At 36.0% G+C, this 9,814-nt stretch overlaps 1 long non-coding RNA gene across 1 annotated transcript in view; it reads left to right on the top strand.

Annotated features, from left to right (window-relative positions):
• The first annotated feature begins 2,203 nt into the window (after nucleotides 1–2,203).
• Nucleotides 2,204–9,814, top strand: part of LOC138694402 (uncharacterized) — a 32,990-nt gene continuing 25,379 nt past the window's right edge. Inside the window, exon 1 of the long non-coding RNA XR_011330923.1 lies at nucleotides 2,204–2,223. This is a non-coding gene — a long non-coding RNA (uncharacterized lncRNA). The remainder of the gene's footprint in view (nucleotides 2,224–9,814) is intronic.

Raw genomic sequence — 9,814 nt, 5'->3', positions numbered from 1 at the left:
GGTTTCATCCGTATTTAGTTTAACTTTATTACTAGTGAACCATTTATTTGATTAATCGTTTGTCTTCGAAATAGGCCTACTTCTTATAAGCTACAGCTCATCGTCTTCTTCTATAAGCAGTAAGGACAGAAGGAGCAGAAAAAAAGGATGCCGGTGTCGAAATATAGTTTTAATATTGTATTGCTATTTGTTTTTCACTGTGTCTGAAACGGAATTGTATTGGTTTTATCCGTATTTAGTTTAAGTACATTACCGGTGAACCATTTATTTTGTTTATGCCGGGCGTTGTTACACATTAATGCATGAAAAAAAAATGCTGCTAATTAACAAAACTATGGACTTAACTTCATAAAATTTACATGAAATATGATATATCTGTTGTCTTTTTCCTTTTGACATTGCAGTTATATGCAGCACACACAACAGGCATGTTTTTTCTCCGTTTTTTGTACTTCTTACCTCCGTTATATAACATTGTAAGCAGACGAATTTTTACAAAGGTGGGCGCTTAGCTCAGATCTGCCATGTTTCGCGGTGGCACCGCAAAGAGCGCTGTACAGGACAACATGGCCACTCTATAGCCTTCTCTTTCTAACTCGTTGATATCAACCAATGGTGCCGGAGTAGACAGAACAATGGCGTGTTTGTTTGTAAACACAGCGGACATTTTGCAGTCTGGTCCGAGCCCCTACCACGCCGTAGCGGAAAAGTGAGAAATATGTTCCCAAATTGAAGCAGCGGAAAGCCGCCATTTGTGTGTTAGAAAACGCGAGAGATTTCGAAACGACTATTTGAATACGCGTTGTATTGCGTATCCGAAAGCTAAATGTTTTTGTTTATAGAAACAGTACTTCCTTTCCGATATACCTTTAATAACGTGTTTTTGCTGTCAGCAGAGTTGCTAGATCTTCTGCGTGGGAAATCGGGATATCAGAAGCTAACTTAGGGCCTGTACTACGACTCTCGGATAAAGTTCTAGTTTAAACTTATCCGGCAGATGGCATATTTATCCGGAAGTTGGGTTGTAATTGCGTACTACGACTTTTGGTTATGTGCAATCTGGAGGCTAAACTTCCAGATTAGCAATCCGGGAGGCAGAGTAGCAGATAGGCGTTATCCGGAGGTTGGAACTCGGTGTTGAAATCAAGATGGCTGCACGTCGTACAGCTGGTGATTTGAAGGATCAATTTAATTTTGATACTAATTCTGATGATAAGTTCTGGAGCAGATGCTTCGTTATATCAGAACAGCAAAACGAATTACGCTGCGTCCAAATAATTTTGAAGAGTGGGATGACGAGAAATTTTTGAGACAGTTTCGAATAACGAAATCTACTACATGAAATCAATGATCAACTGAAACAAGACATATACACAATTCATCAAATCATCCCATACAACATAAACATGCAGCTTTCCGTACAATACACACAGATTAATTAATATACCAATGAACAAAGACAACTACACGGAAGAATTAAACACAATAAAATATATAGCACAAGACAATGGATACAACCCTAACATAATAGACACATAATAAAAAAGGCAAAACAAAAACAGACCTAACCAACACAAACAGCACGCGAGAATAAATACATAACATTAACATATCACAATACGAATACCCACAAAATCGCAACTTCATTCAGAAAACTAAAGTACAAAATTGCATACAAAACAAATAATACAACACAGAAATACTTAAATAACCACACTAAACATTCAAATATATATAATTCAACTGGAGTTTATAAATTAAAATGCAATAGTTGCCCACATTTTTACATAGGACAGACTGGAAGATCCTTTCATACAAGATACAACGAACATATTAAAGCTATAACCAAACCTTACATTACATCAAATTATGCAGATCACATTATCGACAATAATCATGACTACAATAATATAGAAACAGATATGGAAATTTTACACATCACACCAAAAAGTTTACAGTTAAATATCCTAGAACAATACGAAATATATAAGAATACAATAGCACATCCACATTACATACTTAATACGCAACTACAGTTCAATACGCACACATTGTTTGACATCATAATACGTCATAACATACAGACAGCCAACCCCCACCATAGGAACAACACACCCCCACCCCTACCATCGACAACTGCACATCGCAGAGCCAAAATCAGCAGTGGTTCAAGAGACACTGAAGACGACGACAAATAGCGTCGAAACGGGCCGTCTGTCGAAGGTAAATACCTTTTTAAACAATTTTAACACTTTTAACGTGTGACAGTGTAAATTTGATGTTTTTAACAAAGTGTTAACGAGAACTTTAATCAATTAAAAATAATATTGAATTACAACCGAATGAACCTCACACTACTCCGGGAAAGAATAGGTAGGCCTATGTAATGTTTAGAAATTATTGCTATAATAGTTATGTACAATAGTGTGTGTATTGAGACCGACATAATGAATTATTGTTGCAAGTTATTATTTTCTTATTGTTCTACTAAACATATTATTTCATTCCAGAATTAGACTTGTGTAAAGTTGAAGTGGACGACTTCGATCAATATGTTATTCGGGATACAATCGAAGAATTCTATCGTGTTCAGAAAGTAGTACCTACGATTAAGAAGATAATTCCGAATGGATGATGCCATTGGCGAAATAATTAATTTTAAAACAAGCGATGATGGCAGCAATGATAGGGATATGGATTGTGTATAATTGTAAATTAATGTAAATTCAAATAATAGGCCTGTAAAATATTGTTATAAGAATATTTACATATTAGCTGAAGGTGTAAGTCATGCAGGCCTATATAATGTATAGCTAGAAGTAGCTGTAGTAACTCCTCCATTGCCGGTCCCCAGCCCGGATGAGAGAGGAGTGAACACACGATTATATTTAAATACTTACTCATTACAGGTTAATTAAAGCTTGCTACGAAACTATGTTCTCCTCTCAAAACCGGAGTATCGAGAAAAAATGATGTCTGTATTGAACCAAGTTCTATTACAGTAGAGAGGCGTAAAGTGTAAGAACCAACGTTTTCTGAAAAGAGTCACGTTACCCGAGGGAGGGGCATCCTTGCCGTGTCGTTACGTTGATGAATACACGCCGTACCGAGCAGTTCCAAAGACAGACTTAGGGGATGTAAGGTTCAAGATAACTTGCAATGACAGTATTCAGCTCAAGAGGAGTAGAATATTTCTACTCCTCTTGATTCAGCTCAACCAAACAAATTGCCGCTCGTCGGCTGTTCAATTTGGGAGTATAACACTAGCGCCAGTGAGCGGTCTAGCGGTTATTTAGTACGTCTATGGTCTGGTCGTTCAGCCACTAACAGCTGCTGTAGGCTGTAATTCAGCAAAAATGAATCGCTACCCCAGCGCTGTCCCGGCTGAACGCAGCCAATCTCTTGTAAGCACGGCCGACTTGATGCTCGCTTCGCTTCTGAAAGGAACATCAAGTCGGCCGTGTTGTAAGGAGTAACCACTGCAGTGTTGCCAGGTTTGGTAGAATTTCACCAATTTCGATGACACATTTAAAAAACTAGTGAAAACTTTTCCAAAATGATCATACTGTACAGGATGATCTAGGGCATTATCTGGTGAATTTTAATGTTAATTGAGGTTTTCACAGAACAACTACCAATTATTATTACAATTTGTCAGTTAAAATTTGTTTCATTGTCGCCATTGTCTTTACTTTTCAAAAAATATCGCACTTGTCGCAAGAATATAGTTATGGATTTTACTGGAGGGACTCGCGACAAGAACAACTTGGCTGTTAGATTATAACGCGCATGCGAGGACTTCTCATGCAGTGCCAGCGTGATCCAGCTGGATTTATTTTTACGTGCACTTTCCAGATCAAATCGAGTTCCCTTCGTACTCTGGTTACAGATCTTGCATCTACGAAGTTTGCACATGCGCAGTTTGATCACATTTGATCTCTCAGCCAAGTCGTTCCTGCCGCAATATACTCGGTAGATCATTTAAATGCATGTTTACAAATTGAGGGGGGGGATGGTTTATTTAACGACGCTCGCAACCGCAGAGGTTATTTCAGCGTCGCGGGAATTTTGTCCCGCATGAGTTCTTTTACATACCACTAAAACTACTGACATTAGCCTGTCGCATCTAAACACACTTATATGCCATCGACCTGGGCCGGGATCGAACCCGCAACCTCGAGCACAGAAGGCCAGCAGCTATACCGACTACGCTACCCAGGCCGACTACAAAATTAATCTTTAGAAAATGTATAGAGGGTGACAGTGGCGCCAACTTTTGAAAAATTTTGTATGGGCTCAAAGTTTTGAATTACAATAAAATATCAAATTCTCAATGAATCGTGATATATATCTATTCACAATAATGATATAAAATGTAGAATGACAGAAAAATTAGAGATCTGGCAATCTTTTTGATAAGTCGATAAAGATAACTGAATACAGATAGTAACTTAATTAAACCGTGATAAAGAGTTGTGTAGCTCTGTGAACAACGAGATTGTGATTAAATTGTAAATTTAAGTTTACAATTAAGTTTTTAAATTTACAATTAAACTTTGGGTAATTAATATAAAACAATATATGGACTCACTACTATGTAGCACGAGTTGCACTTCTTCCTATAAACTCATCACAAACATCCTCTAAATCCAACTTTTCAGTGCTATCCTTATGTATATTTAAAATAGCAATGTGATTAAGTCGCTTCTGGGACATTGTTGAATGGAGAAATGTTTTTAGTCTTTTTAACGCAGAGAAAGATCTTTTGGGTGTAGCTGTAGAAACCGGCATAATTAAAGTATAAATTTAATTAATTCAGGCACTGTTTCATGTAACATGTGACTTCAGAAATTTAACTATATCTCCAAAATTTCTTAATTCAACACACAACATTGCAGCACTATAACACACCATATTTCTCTGCAATCGTAAGATCTCATAGTCATTAATATCGTCATCGAAAAAAACACCTGACAATCCTGACATCATCTTCTTTTCCGATAACAAAGTTTTCCACTGCATTTAAAATTTCGCTTTCCTGGAAACTGTCTTTAAGGGCTGCTGTCACACAATCTATAAATTCAAAGAATTTACTCCTAAAATATTCCTTCGTGTCACTAAATTCATGCTGCATGTGTTGACGATCATCTAGGTGGCGAAACACTTTCCTTTGCTTCGGTGTCCATGATTCTGACAGGTCCAGCTCATTTGCTCTTCTTGTAGTTTTGTCCCATAATATTTCATAGTTATCACGAAAAGTTTGAAATGTTTTTATCAAATTGCGAATGAGACAATTTGCTTCATGGAAATCAAGGTTTACACTTTGTAGTTTTATATTTGTTGCATCCAGTATGGTAAATACCTGTGTCATCATGTTTAAATAATCAAAATGTTCAAATGACTCAAGTAGTTTTAGGTAACCTGAAGCTTTAGTACCAGCATCACTTTTATCATTTTCAGAAAAATCTGAAAGGAACGAAAGAATGTCTTGATAGTTACATATCTGTCAGAGATTTTAAGTTAATGGCCCTGACAATGAATCGCATTGAACAAAACGGTCTTAAATTTTGTTCTGAGCCATGTGTATTTGTAGGCTATCTCTAGAATTAAACCAGTTCAACCTTTTCGGGGACTCTCTTATCATATTTATTAGATCTTGAGTTATATTGATCTGATCACATTTCTGAAAGTTGTAATGTGCTTCACACTGTCTTGTGCCATTGAATTCAATGAGTGCATGAAGCAATGCAAATATCTAGCTTTTTTATTTACTTGTAAAACCTTTGCCTGTACTCCCTTGTATTTCCCACTTAAATTCGCAGCACCATCATAACATTGTCCGCGACAATTATGAATATTTAATCCTAGTCTTAATAAAGCATCACTGATAATACTGTAGAGACTAGTCACATCTGTTGCTGACATTTCGTAGAAACCGATAAAGTGCTCTTGAATTTTAAGTTCTTTAGAAATAATACGCAAACATATCGACACTTGCTCTGTTTTCGCCATGGCACTTGTTTCATCCATAAGCAGACCGAAACACCCCGCTTTGTGAATTTAACGAAGCACTTTCAATGCAATGATTTCGAGCATTTCGTTTTCCGCATCGTGTGACACCCATCTAAAGGTCTCTATCAATAAATCGCCTGAGTTCTGGGGAGTCTTCCATCGCAATTTAAAAAACTGATGGAAATTACTTGCTTTGTCCTTATTCCCATGGATTGCAAGTCCCTGCTTTGATACATATAACAACGATGAAAATAGTTTATGTAAGGCAACACGAGAATTTTGAAGGTCTTGCAACTCTTAATTCAAACTGGATGCAACATTTACTCCACTCTGCATCGCCAGTACTTTGGAACATGATTCTTTGTGGCACTGGGATATTTCATAGGAACTAAATTTTCTTAAGGAAGGTTTCCAATTGGAAAAGCCAAAGGAATTGAAACAAGTGTCAATGTTGGCGAAGACATTTAATAATTTTTTTATCACTAGCTTCCTTGCATACTTTACAAAATACCACTTTTTTGTGTTCATCGTACAAAATCATACATCGTACGAATGTTTGTCCTGCCATGAATTTTTTTAAATTCTACCCTTACCAGCACTCTTTATTTCGGTTTCGCATGACAAAGCAGAAATATGTGAAGACGAACTTTGTACATCAGCTTATTTTTTAATGGAATTCAAATCTATTGTATCGGAACAGGATGGTTGTCGATGATCGTTGGGTTCCCACTCACGTTGGGTAGGATCTGTCCGTGGTCTTTTAATTAAAAATTTATTCATGGTCTTGATTAACAGCACAAGAAAATCACATCACAATCACACTAAGTAATTAACTGCACAGCAACATTTGCACAAACTAAAATTAAAGTCAAATGATTCTTTCGTTCTTTTATTTACTAAGTACTGCTACTCAACAAAGAAAAATTAAACTGTTCATTGATGCTTTTCTCTTAAGATGTATTCTGTTTGATTTAAAATTTTAAAACATGAGTTGACTATTGTTATTAACTAGCTAACTCTTTGTATGCAAGAGCCCAACAATACTTTCTTACTTTAACTTACGCATTCAAAAATGTTTTCATTGATTTTAATAAATAATTCACCTAAAATGAGATGATGTGATAATAATAATAATAATAATAATAATAATAATAATGACCACCTCTGTGGTATAGGGGTCAGCATGCTGGTCTCTTATGCAGAGGACCTGGGTTCGATTCCTGATTGGTTTGAATTTCTGGTTGAGATTTCTCAAGGTTTTCCCTCAACTGTAAGGTAAATGTCAGGAAATTCGGGCCACAACATCCCTGAATATCACCGGCTTCATTCATCACCAAAATCATATTCATAACAAATCAGTAAAATCTGCAGACGCCATCTAGTTCACAACAATAGAACCAGTACCCAATAATAGTACAGAGGCCTTCGGATTTCACCTGAAAGATTAATTCGCGATGTTAAAGTGAGTATAAATAACTAAATAAATAAAATAATAATAATAACACGACAAATTATTGAGTGGGCTAGGGCCTCACAGGCCCATATAAGTTGATGCCACTGCAGAGTGAACAATAAGTACAGTATGGAATATTGCTAATAACTTCTTAAATTTTAATTTTACAGAAAATATATACTCGTATATTTCGAGCTGTTGGAGAAAAACCATGCAATATGAAACCAGTGTTCGAAAAAAGTTACTCAGGCATACTAGTGTGAGAGTAAATTTATTTTTTTTAATAGCACCTTATGTACTAAAATTTACATATCGATGGCCCAGAACCAGACTGTTCCAAGTCCATTTTACTATTTTTTTTTTCAGGAGAGATATTTTAAGCTCCCGACATTCACAGTTTCATGAAACAATTTGGAATAGCTTCATAGCAACCTTATGGACCGGAATTTTACAATTTTGTTCGATTCATAAATGCAGACAAGAACTGGAATGCAATGAAACACACATTTCTTTCTTATAAAAAGTTGGACTTAGAACAGTCTGGTTCTGAGTCATCGATATTCCAAATCTCCATTAAATTTTATGTAAGCATGTGTAGAAATTTTACCCATTCACCTGTTTCATGTTTTTTAACTATTTTATTAACCCAGATCTGCCCACTGTCCTTTTAAAAGTACAGATGTCATTGGTATATGACTACCGGTCAAAAGTTTTCGATCACCTATCACAACTATGGATTTGTGGTTAAAACAGGGATTTCGTTTTGAATATTCTATCATATCATAATGCTAGAGAGAGAAAATATTTATTTTGTTGGTCTATTTAGTTTTTCCAATGTATTTGTACATTAAAATAAAGTATATAGTTGTATACACAGCTCATCGAAAACTTTTGACCGCTAGTTATACGTTTTGCTCTCTGGTGAATATTAGCCTCGCTATTAATTTGTATAATTAAGTTATGATGTGTTGACTTATTATCAATATTAAAGATAAGTACCGGTAATTAGACTGAACCAAATACAAATATTATTTTGTTATTATTGTACCTGCTTATCGGATCATTATGTCAATGAAACTGAAGAATTATTGTTTAGGTTTGTAAATTTAATAATCTGATTGCTATGTAGGCTTACTGTATATTTTTTGTAGAGCCACCAACGTAGCTCAGTCGGCAGACTCACTGGCTTGCTGATCCAGAGCTGCACTTGGGCTTGGATTGGATCTCTGTTTGGTCTCATTGCTTGGTTGGTTTTTTCCGAGGTTTTCCCCAGCCATGGGGTGGATGCTGGGTAGCCTATGGCTAGTCCTTTGCCTCACCTCACTTCATCTCACTAAAAAATTGTAATCTTGTAAAATTTTCTCTTGTTCCACATCTTAAAGCTTCAATGCTAATGTAAGATCTATGGAATACAATAAATGAAATGAAATGAAAATGAAAACGTCGGCACCATCACGTGAAAGAAGCATGGCCGTTGCAACAACAATGAACGTAACCAGTATTGCCAAAACAAGCGGAATTTCCGCTAGAAGTAGCAGATTGCCACCTTAATCTAGCCGAAATATTTTCTATGTAGCAGCTAGCGGATTTTCTAGCTGTTTTCAGTTTCATTTTAGCTTTATGCTGATGGTCTTACATTTCACTATTGAACAGCAAATTTGCCACATTTCTGCGTGTACACTGTAGGGCAATAAATTTTTGCCAGCCAATTAGAAACGTTAATGAACAAACCAAAAATCAATGGTGTAGTTTTCACCAGCCTATTGGAATTATTAAATTGAATATCGATCATTCAAATGTTTCAGACGCTCTTTAACAGTGTCCAATAAGTTTCATTTGGTTGAGGTGGATGTATTTATATACAGTGCACGTATAAAGAATTTCGTCTTTCATATGTACAGCAGTCAGCATTGCAATAGTTTACATTTAAGAAGTTCCCTTTATCATAATAATTACAGTAAACTAATAGGCCTATTTTTTTTTTTCATTTATAGACGCCTAAACCACAGTATCAACAGAAATTTCGTTCTGCATGGCTGCACAATCAGATGGTTAAATGGTTATGCCAACGCAAGGCTACCACCACAAAGTGTGTAAAGTGAAGACCTACCACGACCCGAATGAGACATGCGTGTGTGAACTATGTGAACTCGCTTGTGACTGATACCATGTTACATCATGCAAAAAACGATCCAAATCATTAATCGAGACCTGTACGGAGTCATAAACTGTGAAACTGAAACAAAGTTACTCTAGTTAGTTATATGCACAATTTGTGTGCATTTCCGTATTATTAAAATGGTTAAATGTGTGTCAGGGTATGGCTGATGAAATAGCAAGATGCAAATT

The sequence above is a fragment of the Periplaneta americana genome, chromosome 2 (assembly GCF_040183065.1).
Source record: "Periplaneta americana isolate PAMFEO1 chromosome 2, P.americana_PAMFEO1_priV1, whole genome shotgun sequence".
Lineage (NCBI taxonomy): Eukaryota > Metazoa > Arthropoda > Insecta > Blattodea > Blattidae > Periplaneta > Periplaneta americana.
This window is presented reverse-complemented; position numbering and strand designations above follow the sequence as displayed.